Source organism: Nicotiana sylvestris, chromosome 1 (genome assembly GCF_000393655.2).
Source record: "Nicotiana sylvestris chromosome 1, ASM39365v2, whole genome shotgun sequence".
Lineage (NCBI taxonomy): Eukaryota > Viridiplantae > Streptophyta > Magnoliopsida > Solanales > Solanaceae > Nicotiana > Nicotiana sylvestris.
In genome coordinates, this window is record NC_091057.1 from 32,113,255 (window position 1) to 32,127,211 (window position 13,957).

A 13,957-nucleotide genomic window follows, 5' to 3' on the forward strand; every position below is an offset into this window, starting at 1 on the left:
GCCTACGTATCATGTCCTCGCATGAATCAGACCGGGCGTAGTTCTACCTTATAAGTGCGAAAAGCAAAAAGATAATTTTTGGAAATTTTCGATTTTTCATTAATAAACATTCTATTACAAACCAGACGCTTCTTGGAAAGGAAAATAACAGACTCGAAACCAAACCAAGTACGAACTCAATAACTACTGACATACTCTGATGCGAAATAAAGACAGACTCTAACAGACAACAGACTCTAAGAAAAAGAAAATGCAGATTCAAACTATGAACACATTAAAGTTTTAAATTTGGGTGCCCGCGGGGCGTCATTCAGCCTCGCCGCGGGTTTAGGTGTAAGGTTCCTTTCCAGCTGTTCCAATTCATACATGATGTGCTTCACAAATATTATCACCGCCGAGAAGAAGGTAGTACGGGTCATGTTTTCACACTCCCGACATTTCCTGGTAATAGCACGAGCAATATTCAGAATCTTGTTCTTGGTTCGGTCTTTCTCTAGGAGTAGGAGTTCCATCTGATCCCCTCTAGCCTTCAAAACCCGAGAATCATGTAGATGTTGTTTTCGTAACTGCTGTATTTCATCTTCCATCGAGGCCATTAGATTATAGCAGTGTTTACTCTCGGTTTCAAAAGCCTTGGCTTGTTTAGCCGCCTCGCTCTCTAGGGTGGTCACCTTCCTTTTTAGACTGACAATGGTCTTTTCATGATCTTTCCTTGCCTGCTGTAAGTACTGTGTGCGCTCTTTCGTTCTTCTTGCCCATTGTGCCCAGAGTTGTTCTATGGTATCCTCAGATTTCTTCAAATCATCCCGGCACTCACCAATTTCCTTTTTCAAACGTTTTATTAACCGCTCATCCGACCGACTCCTTTGTTGTTTGTCAGTATCTCTCCTCATTTGTCGGATTTGGGCTTTCAGCGCCTCATTTTCTTGGGCCAATTTGCTCTTTTCTCCCCGATCGACATCAACTTGCAGACTATTTTCAAATTCCAGGTCTCTAATCTGTTGCCTCAGCTTGCCTACTTCGGCCCGGTATTCGCGCTCTTTGGCCAACCGGTCCTATGGTTCTTGTGATGCCTCAACGAACTCTTGAATGTGAGGTTTTTTAGTTGGCCGTTCTGGTTCGTCTCTTATAATGCCCTTCTTTCTGTACCAGGCGAGATAAGTTAGTGAGACTTCGCCTCTGTATAGGTCGCGCACTCGAGTGTTTACCGTCAAATACTGGCATTCATTCCATATATAACGGACAGTTTCTTCATGAAATTGGCCATCGGTGCTTATCTCGACTGTATAAACACTGAGATCTTCATCTGGGTGTACCACCTGACACCTTCCTAACTGTCTCATCACCCGGTAGGGCGCATAAAGTTGAATACCTTGGAGTCCCATTAAGAGGAAGTAAGGCCCTGTTGCGGGCATATACACAATTTCTTCAACAGGAAGCCAACCCAATGTCCACCCTATTTGTGCTACAGTGATGGCGCGGAGGCAAGACATCCAGTCTTCAGACCCTTCTGGCAATTTGAGCCCTGAAACCCTCGTGTTATATCCTTCAATGCAGCCTTCGTTTGTAGATCTATAGCTCAGATACTGAGGATGATGACACAAGGGCTCGATCATCCACATCTGCAATAACAAATTGCATCCTTCAAAAAAATCTGCCCCGTCTTTACAGGCTATGAGAGCTCGGTATATCTCAGACACTATCATAGGGGAAAACATGTTTTTGTTGTTGGTAATCAGGACCTTGACGATTCCAGCCACCTTCAAATCAATATTTCTGTCTTTCCGAGGAAACATCACAATGCCCAAGAACGCTACCATGAAGGCGAACCGCCTATATTCATCCCATTTTGTTTGATTCCCTCTGCTGCAAACCCCGTTTTCCAGATCGTCGAACCCTCCTATATGCCCATACCTTTGGTGTATGAACTGCAAGTAGAAAAACCCATATCCAACTTAGAGTACGGGACTCCCTTGCTTATCTTCAGTAGATCCATGAACTTGTACGAATTGACGGCTCTTGGAGCAATCAGATATTTGTGCCTTAGCCCCTCAGTAATGTCCATATAACCTCCTACCTCTTCTAAGGTTGGGGTGAGTTCAAAATCTGAGAAGTGGAATACGTTGTGGGCCGGGTCCTAAAATGTAACCAAAGCTTTTATGATGTCACATCTGGGTCTGACATTCAACAAATTGGTGAAACCTACCAGATGTGGTTTGATCTTGTCTTGCTCTGACTTTTTCAAATCCTCCCACCACAAGCGCAACTCCAAAGGGATCTTGCTCCTAACTGTTACCGGCAAACTTGGACCCGTGCTCATTCTACATGTTTGTTTGGGGTGATTAAGACTCATTGGACTCAAAGAAAGAATTGACACACATTTAAAAACTCCGCTCTTGTCAATACGGCCTTTCAGCACTTTGAAGAAGATTTAAAGGATGTGCTTTACCAACCGGACAAAAACCTTGAAAAATGACTAACAATGGCTGTTCTCGCAAAAACAACCTTCCGGCGTCTTTTCAGGGACATTCGGCTATTTTTTACAAGAATGGAATCACCCGACTTATTTATGACGAAAGATTTAAAATTTTGACATTTTTGGCTATTTTTGCAAAAAGGGAGGTTAGACCCGATGAGGGCTGCCTACGTATCTCACATCCGGTGAGAATCAAACCAGCGCAGTTCAGACAACGAAATAACCTAATTCTGAAAACGAAACTTGTTTAAATAAATTACGCTAAAAAACATTTTTTTTCATTTTTTTCCTTTTTTTCGATATTCCAGTATTTTCAGAAGCCGGTCAGCATGCAAGTGTGCGGCAAATAAATGCGTAAAACAAATAGGATGCAGCAGGATGGTCTTTTCATTTCAGGTCGTTTGTCTTAGACGGACCCAACCCCTGTGTTGAGTCCCCTAAGTCAAGTGCACATGATGTAAATAAGCGTTCCTACTAGGGATCCGGCATGGGGTTTTGTTATACTAGGTTTATCTTGGGTGTTTGTTCTAAACCTGGCTTGCCCGAGCGGACCACTCGAGCCGAGGATGGGAACTGCGTACTGGTAACCAAAAGATCATCCGATTTTGCAACTCCTCTGAATCCTCGTTCTATTTTGGGATATGACACTAACAGAAAGAAGTCACGACCAGCGTGCACTCCTCAAGAGAGAGAAAAGAGGGATTTCGTAGCAGTTTATATATACAGTTCAGATAATATCAAATCGGTAAAAGCAACATTTAAGCCCATTAGGCCCAAACATGTAACAAAATCAGATAAAGCCAAATATAACAATTTATCTAAGCTCGAATTCTGAACCCTGAACCAGAGATTATGGGTTCGGTTCCCCAGCAGAATCGCCAGAGCTATCACACCTCCTTTTTACCCGCCCCCCGCAAAGGTGCAGAGGGAGTTTTTCCAATTAAAGGACAATCGAAACGGAATTTATTTATTTATTTCAGAGTCGCCACTTAGGATATTTATGGTGTCCCAAGTCACCGGTTGAATCCCGAATCGAGGAAAAGATTGACTCTGTATTACAGTCCGCGAACCAGAAATCCAAGTAAGGAATTCTGTTAACCCGGGAGAAGGTGTTAGGCATTCCCGAGTTCCGTGGTTCTAGCACGGTCGCTCAACTGTCATATTCGGCTTATTTATCTCATTTTAATACATGTTGAACCTATGTGCAAATTTTAACTGTGTACCGCTTTTATTATTATTATTTTTACCGAGAATTTGCAACATCGTGAAAATACATCTCGAACCACGTCACATCAGTGCACCCGTGGTTATTGACACATTTCAACTCTGTTGAGATTTGGATTTGGGTCACATAAATGTGCACCCGAGTTTAAGAAGATAACATTATTAAATACGCGCCTAAAGCGACTAGCGTATCATTATTTTGGGTAGGGCCGTGAAATTTTGCTAAACGGCCAATCCCGAAGTCTAAGTAATTTTACCAACACGTATAGAGGGCCCGCAGCTTGTGTATTTTTGTTTGTTGAGGCTCGTCTCATTCATTATTTTTAAAAGGAATTTGCAATGTCATGGAAATGCATCTCGAACCACGTCACAATCAATGTACCCGTGGTTAGTGACACATTTCGACTTTTGTTGAGATTTGGATTTGGGTCACATAAATGTGCACCCGAGTTTAGGGAGGTAATGTTTTTAAAATACGCACCTAAAGAGACTAACGCGTTATTATTTTGGGGAAGGCCGTAAAATTCTCTAAATAGCCCGTCCCGAATTCTAAATGTTTTATTTTAACCATTCATTGAGGGCCCCGCAACTTGCATTTTTACTCAGCTCGTCTCGTCTCATCATTTTTATTTAAAGTCCCAATCCTAAAGCAATCTATAACTTTCTATTTTATTTGCCTCTAAAACAAAGAAGAAGATCCTAATTAGTTTTGCATTATTTAAGAATTAGAAGACCTGGGTCTATTGAACTCATACGAAATCAAATTTTTATTCGCTTTAGGTTCTAAATGCAGTCCGTATAAATAGACCCTTATCTAAGTGTGTACAAAGAGCAAACCAACTATAGATCTGGGCCCAGGTCCAAATGAACATGCAGTCAGAGCTAAACCTGGGTCGTTTGTGACAGTACCGAAGCCCAAAATGTCCAAAGTGGACCACTGACCTCAGCTTCAATTCTAGTTGAACACAGAATCACTGGAACAACTTCAAGTTATTTAACGTGCACTAAACAAATTATGAGAAGGGAGAATCACGTTTATCTACTCAAACTAAGGAACAATTAATCATTTGAATCTCATATTAAAATTCAGCTTACTCTACCTGTTTAACTAATGGTGATTCCTAATGAGGGATCGAGTTTTAGACTAAACAACTCAATTATTTGATTCTACTAACATCCACAAGTAGATTCAAAGCAATATTATTAATAAGGCATGTTCAATTCGATTAACTACTGCTATGAACTATTAATCCAGAATTACCAACACTTATACTATAACAATGAATTCCGGGCCATCAAACTTTAAGTGGTCGTCATACTGATTTCAAAATCAACTATATCCTAGAAAAACAATTTAGTGGAATATATATGAAAGTAAACTGAGATTCCATTAATCAACACAAGTTAAATCAGATTGTTAGCTATAGAACTCTTATGCTTCCAAGAATACACATCTAATTAGTTTAACTAAATCAGATTGATGTTCTAAATTCTAGAATCTATTATTACAGTCCAACACAGTCCACAAGTTAAAACAAATAGTCCATCACAGTCCATTGGAGTTCAGAATACTTAACTACAGTGGACAAATACACGTATCATAAGCAAATTATCCATATAAGTAACAGAAGTTTTTCAGTATAATTCCGCGGCAGGAAACTTGCTTCATTTCTATTTCACATCCGATACGAGATGCTACATCAAAGTCTCGAAGTGTACCTGGTATTGACTATACAAGAAGAGGAAGAAGAGGATAAGCAACAGCAGTAGCAATACAATACAGCAGAACATCAAACAGCCATTGCAAATACCAAACAGCAGGTACCAACAACTATCACTTGAAGTTTATTGTTTTAAAACTGAACCTCAACTCTTTCTCAATACTCCCTGAAAGACTCTTTTCTCTTTCTTTTTTAGTTCTTCTAATTCTGTCTTTAAACTAATTTTAAGACCTCCAAAAAAAAACCAATAATCTGTCCTCAATGCTTTTATTTATACCACCAAAACTGACCCCCTTCACGGCCCTCTTGAAACACTTAAACTAATACCACCACCATCTTTTGCCCATGATATTCTCTTACAGCCCGTTATCAAGTGTCTTGTGTCCAAAGGCATGGGCAACTTATAATATTCAATTAATCCCCCATGCTATTATGTTTCCCAAGCCACTACTACTAGACAAAGTATTAGTTTAATGGTCAATTAAGTACCCTTACGGTTAGACCACTAACACTAAACATTTCAAGCCTTTTAAAACCCCAAAATACCCCTGAAAACTCATGTGATTTAATGTCCTACCTTAAACCCTTTAATCTATACTACATCTTTCAGCTATAACCAATTCAAACTATCAAATTCCTAACAACTGACTCCTACCTCAACTGGACATATTACAAAACTCCAACTTTGAAAAACCAATAGACTCCCTAATAACCAACTAGACAAGTAATCAACAACATGAATTACAAACAAAGGGAATCACACACTATAGAATAAGTTTTAATTCACAACAATTTGGCTAAACCCAACTACTATCAACATGTGACTGCAATTAGAGATAAGGCAAAGCAAGTGTCATGAAATGAAACCTGATTAATAACACGAGTCTAGGCTCAGACAATCATGAACCATTTCCTAAGCATGAGGTCTATTGTACAGGCTAACATTACTGATTAAGGGATCACAATGACAACATAATTGGTGGCCTGAACTTGAACAAACTAAACAGACACAAATTCAACCAGTTCTTGACAAATTCAACTCGCAAACTGGCCCCAGTTTGGCCCTTAAACTACTGATCATAATTCAAATGGGAAATTCATGCCAATTTATAGAAGGGGAAGGGACAAAGTAAACAAACGGAACTGTAAGAGTGAACAATCAAAACTAGATGTAAAAATACTTACCCGAATCAAAACTCGATAAAAAAACTCGAGGCTCTTCCCATTTTCAAGCCGAGACGGACTTTAACCATGTGTTTTCGAAGGAAAACAGCATGGCTAAAGTCACTCTCTGGCTCAAAATTCATGGAACCTGGCCTGCCTAACTTCGATCTGGAATCCGAGCTACCCTACGATGATTTGAAAAGAGTCGATCAGGGATTCATGGTGAGGGGGTCCAAGAGATCACAGGGTGTGAGTTTGGTGGCATTTGAACGGATTAGTGTTTGGGTCGATTCCTTTGATCTAAGATTCGAGGAGCTCGGGGGTGATTCGAAGAAAACTAAGCGTGGGACTGGAACGAGGAAGTCTTGGGGAAGCTGTGGTATGAAATTTGAGGCTATTGGACGAGATAGGGTTCCGGCCTGATTTTCGATCTAACATTCGAAGCACACGGTTGGGATTCGAGGGATAGGAGTTAGGGATTCGGAATGGGGTGGTCGAGGGGAATCAGTGGTGAAAAGATGGGGTCATTTGAACCACCGAAACCGTCGTGAGGCGATTTCCGGTGGGCGGAGCACGTGGGTTGAAGGCGGAAGACCTGTTTGATCTCTGAAGCTCAGAGACGAAGAGGTGAGGGGAGGGATTGGTTTAGGAGGCGGGGTAGGATTTAGGAATATATACCATGTGGGGAATTTAATCCCAGCCGTTAGATCAATTAAGATCAATGGCCAGGATCAAGGAGATTAACCCATACGGCGTCGTTTGGTTTAAGTAGGGGGTCAGTTTGAACCGGGTAACGGGTCGGGACAGGGAATGGGTGAGGATGGGGTGATCTGGACCGTTGGATCAAGTCATATCAACGGCTTGGATCTATTATCCAGATACGACATCGTTTGGATGTATCTGGGACCGGCCAGTTTGGGCCTGGATTGGGCGTGTGAGGTGTGTGAGAGTTTGGGCCTGATTGGTTCAAATTAAAGGATGGCCCAGTCCGATTTCATTGCTATTTTTCTTCTTACTTTCCTTTACTTCTTTAAACTAATTTTTCAAAATTAAAAACCTAAAAATCCTAGATTAAATCATAAAATTGACAATTAACTTAAAATATTAGCTCTTAATAATAATTACCACACGAAATTAAATACAAAGACAATCACACAATTTGGACATTAAATGCTAAAAATGCAAAGTACATATTTTTGTGACTTTTCCTTAATTAAAGTAGAAATAAACATGCACAGACAAAAATACAAATAAATCAAAAACAACACAAAACCATTTTATTTTGAATTTTTGGGAGTAGTTCTCATAGGGCAAAAATCACGTGCTCACAGGGAGGACAACGCACGAATAGTGCATGAGTCGTGCCTAAGTCGGTTGCGGGTTGACATTCGATAAAAACGAATGAAATTTAAGTACAATGAACCCCAAACAACCACCTCACACTCAAAAGATGGTCATATATCTAAAACAATTAGTCTCGCTACTCAGACTTTGCAAAACCTATCAGAATTCTCATTCGGGCAATTTGTCGAACATTTTATATGCATAGTTTTAAACTTCATGAGCCAATTCAAATGGCATGTGTTTTTCCCTCCCAATTTGAGTGAGGTGGTGGGAATTGTAGTTTCCCACCTCACTATGTACAACCAACAATTATCACAAATAATTTTCCCCCACTTTTTTTTTATATATATAAAGAATTCTACTACTTAAACTAAGAACTACTGGTTAACTGTTTCTATTGTTTTATGTTGCAGATTTCAATGTTGAACTATTAGTTGCAAAACAGCTTGTCTTTATACCTTTCTCAATTACAAATAAGTTGTTTTATAAAACAGTTTTAGCTTGCAAAAAAGCTATTTTATAAAATTATTTTAGCTCGGTACAAGAAACATTGCAAAACAATTTTATACCAATATAAAGTTGTTTATAAAACTGTTTTAGTTGTTTTATCTTATCGGGTAAACCGATAATCGAACCGATAATGATCGATAACCGATTAACTGATAACCGATAACTAATATCTTATCGGTTTGGTTATCGGTTTATCATATTTGTAAACCGATAACCGATATGCTAAACCGATAATATTCATAACCGAACCGAACCGGCCGATGCCCACCCCTACTTTTGGCCTTTATTCTTGATTTCTTGACCTTGCATCATTCCGAATTGCATAATCTCATCCCTGTGTGAGCACGTGATTTTTGCTTCACGAAAACTACTCCAAAAGAAATCGAAAAATAAAACAAATTGCCTTTGGGTACAATTTTGAGAATTTTGCGTTACATTTTGGATAATTATTTTTGTCTGTGAATGTTTATCTTGTTTTAATTAATTGAAAAATACCAAAATACATGTTGCATGCATATTTAGGATTTAATTGTGCATTTTTGAATTAATTAAACCATGTCCTATTTTAAAAGAATGAAAATCACAAAAATATGAATTTTGGTAGCTTTGTCATTTTTATTGTTTAATTGTGTGATTTTATTTTAATCAATATTTGATCTTGTGTGTTAATTATTGTTAAGGGTTAATTAATATCTTTTTAAAATAATCTTGGTTTTACAATTTAATTTAGGAATTTTGGTTTTTAGGAATTAAAAGAAAATGAAAGGAAAAAAGAAAGGAGTGAAAAGTTGGACCAAATCAGAACTGGGCCAATTTCAATGCAAAATCAGGCCCAAATCATATCAAACGATCCAATCCAATAAGCCTGGTCTCTCAGACAGTCCAAACGACACCGTTTCGGCGCCTCAGATCTAAGCCGTTGATTTGTTTCCATTAGACGGCTCAGTTCAACCCAGCATTATTTGAAACGACGCCGTTTTAGGCGAGTTGATCCGAGCCGTTCGTTCCCAGTGATCTAACGGTCCCAGCCTTCCCCCATAACCCGGTCCATTTCAACCCAGGTCAACCCGGTCTCTTAATGAGACCAAACGACACCGTTTGATTTAAGTGAATTGATCTGGACCCTCGATCTCTCTTGATCGAACGGCCAAGATAAAACCACCCCCCACTATATAAGTTCAATCTCATACCTAGCCCCCCCAATCCAAACCCCTATTCATTATCGTCTCTCAGAGACGAAGCCCCTTCCCCAAACCCTAGCCGCCATGGCGCTCCTTCGCCTGAAACCCGGTGGCAACAACGCCACCGGTCACCAAATTGACACCCCTTAAGCATTTAACCACCCCCGATCCAAATCCAAGAATCACTTCCCTTGAATCAACTTGAAACTTCTCGAATATCCATTTGAAGATTCGAGCAGAACTCGAACCTACCCCAACCAAGCCCAAATTCATACCCCGGCACCCCCTGACCTCCCTCGTGCCCAAACCACCTTTGGTTTGAGTAGAATCTGGCTAGAAACATCGAACCCCAAATCGAAACGTAAGAACCCTAGAAAACCAAAACTGGTTTCTATCCGAAATTGAAGGGAATTTGGGTGTTTAACTGACCTTAGTCAAAGTGTTCTCAGTTGAGAACGCTCGATTAAGATCCGTTTGACCTCTAAAAGTTCAAGTCCGAGTCAATTCAAGTTCGTCTGTTCTCTGTTCCCTTTAAGGTATTTTTCTTTCTTTCATTTTATTCTATTTTTGATGTTTTAAATGTCTATTTATTTGTTTAGAGCTGTTATATTAATTTTTTCATTTTTTGTCAATTGTTCTGTTCTTCTCACTCAGACCTTTTTAATTGGTCAAATTTACTTCTGTTCGTTGCTGAGTATATATTATAGGTTGTATAATCGATTCGAATAGTTTCGTCGATTAATTAAGTTTTTCTTATAAATCCCTGTTTTTGTCAAATGCCCCGTAAATTGCCTGATTATGTATTTCTGATTTATTGTTGTCAATTGTTATAGGCAATCGGTTAATTAGTTATCGTCGATTAATTCAGTTTTATTAGTAGTTTTCGTCAAATGGTTTGAGGTCGAATGTTGTATGTACTGATCTTTAGGCAATTAGCTTTAGGGCATTGTCAATATACTGACAATGATCCTGCATTCTTGTATAGGTTTGACTTAGAATTGTGTTAGTTTAATCCCTGCATTCATGTGATTTTGATTCAGTTTCAGCTTCAGCTTTAATGATTCTATTGAGTTCTGTGTTGTGTTAGTTTGATTCTGATTTAAATTCAGTTCATTTGTTTCAATTGGAATTCAACCTTAGTCATTTAGTTGTCAGGAGGATTGGTTATAGCTGTTAATCAGAATTAGTTTTAGATAATTGTTAGCTTGAACAGATTTTAGAGTTAAAGGTTTTAATGCAGATGAATAGATTGTATTAGGGCAGTAATATTAAGGGGTTTCAGGGGTGATTTGGGAATGGAACAGTTAGGATAATATTTTAATGTTAGTGTCTTGTTAGTGGGGTATTAAATATCTTTAAATTAATAAGTTAATGGGGAACAAGAGGGAATTGGGGCTGAAAATAAGGAAAAGCATTCCTTAGTGGGTTTTAAGTGGAAATATGCAGATTTTGGTTGGTGGGGGGTCGGGTAGTTAAGTTTTAAAGAGGGGGCAGGTCTGTAATGGCTATAAATAGAAGGCATTTGGACTGATTAAGAGGAGAATTTTTTGAAAATCAGAAATTGAGAATGAGAAATATATAAAATAGGCTGACTTTTAATGTTGAAGAGGTCAGTTGAGTTTGAGAGTGAAAGTGACTGGATTTTAACACAAAAGTTCAGTTAGTTAGAGAGTGAAAACAGGCTGGATTTCAATACTAAGAATTCAATATTGAGAGTAAGAAAGTCTAGTCTTCTTTGATTGCTGAAAATCAGTTAAAAGAGTAGAGTTTCTTGAAAGTGTTCTTCTTTGAGAGTTAAAGAATAGAGAATCAGAAAGTACTGTTTCATTGCATTTCTGAGTTGATTTCTGCTCTCTGTTTGTTTCTGGGAGTTCTCTGGTTCAGTTTGATATTGCTGGGGTTGTCAACTGGTTTTTCTGAGTTTGTTGTGGGTTTCCCGTTACTGTTCCATTGGTTATTGCTGGGATTTTGCTGGTTTTAATCTGTTATTGGGCTGTTGTTGTTTGTTGTTGTTGCTGTGTTGCTACTGCATCTGCTGTTTCTCACCTTCCTCTTCTTTTGTTTCCAATACCAGGTACACGACTGTAACACTGGCTATTATAAGCTGAAATATGTGGAAGCATGAATACATATAAAAATGGAAGTCTGAAGTTTGATTCAGCTTTTTCTTTTTTTTACTGATTGTAGTTAGAACATTTTGTATACTACTGTTATGTAGATTTCTGCTGCTTTGTATAGTTGGACTGTTATATGTTGATGCCTAAGTAATGTAGATGTAATGGTTTTGTGTAGTTTAGATTTGATTTGTATATGATTGTATAAAGTGGACTGAAGTTGGACGTGTATGTTTATGCTAATTAGCCTGCATATTGGTGATAATCACCAATCTTGATGTAAGATAATTTATCCATGTGGTTTAAATGCTGAAAAAATCAGAATAGTTTGAAGCATGAGACAAAAATGTGAGATTTACATCTTTCATGTGTAGTGATAAGTAGAAACTGGTTGTCATTTAGGATATAGGCATTAATTCAAAGACATCCTTTTGACATTTGTTTGCTAATAACATTTCAATATCATAACTTCAAAATCTTGGGTGTTTTGAATATTGATCTAGTAAGGCTAACTTGAATCAATTGGTTTAATCAGTCGCTTCGCATCTTTGGCAAAAATCATGTTCCTAGTAGTGACTTGAACAACCCCAAATGTAGTAGTGGTAGTAGAATTAATAAAAAAATTAGGACTTTTTTTTCTTTTTTTAGAAACAAAAATATATAGAAAATCTTAGTCATTTTAGCATAGACCTTTAAATAAAACATGAGACGAGCCTCGCCGGATAAAACGCGTAAATTGAGGGGCTCTCAATAATTGGTTAAAAAATAAAACATTTAGAATTCGGGATGGGTCGTTTAGTGAATTTCACGGCCCTCCCCAAAGATAATAACGCGCTATTCACTTTAGGCGCGCTTTTAATAATTTACTTTCTTAAACCCGGGTGCACATTTATGTGACCCAAATCCAAATCTCGACGGAGTTAAAAAGTGTCGATAACCACGGGTGAATTGATGTGACGTGGTTCAAGATGTATTTTTATGACGTCGCAATTCTCGTTAAAAATAATAATAATAAAAGCGGTAAATAGTTAAAATTTGCACATAGGTTCAACATGTATTAAAACCAGATAAATAAGCCGAATATGACAGTTGAGCGACCGTGCTAGAACCATAGAACTCGGGAATGCCTAACACTTTCTCCCGGGTTAACAAAATTCCTTACTCGGATTTCTGGTTCGCGGACTGTAATACAGAGTCAATCTTTTCCTCGACTCGGGATTCAATCGGTGACTTGGGACACCATAAATCTCCCAACTGGCGACTCTGAATTAAATAATAAATCCCGTTTCGATTGTCCCTTAATTGGAAAAACTCCCTTTACGCCCTTTGCGGGGTGCAAGTAAAAGGAGGTGTGACAGCTCTGGCGACTCTGCTGGGGAACGAACCCAGAATATCTGGTTCAGGGTTCAGAATTCGAGTTTAGATAATTGTTGTGTTTGGCTTTATCTGATTTTGTTACATGATCTGTGCCTAATTTGCTAATTGACTGCTTTTACCGCTTTGATATTATGTGAACTATATATAAACTGTGCCGAAACCCATCTCCTCTCTGAGTCTTCTAAATCATGAAGAAGGGTGCACTTCGTGTGACTTCTTTTCTGTATAGTGTCTAATTCCCAATTTAGAACGAGGTTTGGATAAGTTGCAAAGCCAGCGAAGCTTCTGTATTTCCGGTACACTGCCTCCCCCTCGGCTCGAGTTGTCTGCTCGGGTAAGCCAAGTCTAGAACAAACACCTAGGTTTTGAACCTAGAATAACTCAACCTCATGTCGGATCCCTAGTAGGAACGTTTATTTGCATCATGTGCATTTTGACTTAGGGGACTCAACACAGGGGTTGGGTCCGTCTAGGACAAGCAACCTGAAGTGAAAAGACCATCATGCTACATCTTGTTTGATTTATGCATTTGTTTGTTCAAGATTTGCATGCGGACCGACTTAGAAAATTAGGGAATACTAGAAAATCATGAAAAAGAGAAAATAATAGTGTAGAGAGATAACTACTTATTTTCAGAAAAAACCGATGTCCAAGTAGGGTCGAAACTCTGCCGAATTTTTTTTTTTAAAAAAAAAGAAGTGTATTTTTGAAAAGAAAGGAGTCTTGTTTTTCTAGTTTGTTTTCCTTGCCCGAACTACGTCGGTTTGATTCTCACCGGATGTGAGATACGTAGGCAACCCTCATCGGGTCCAACTTCCCCTTTTTGCAAAAATACCCAGAAAATGT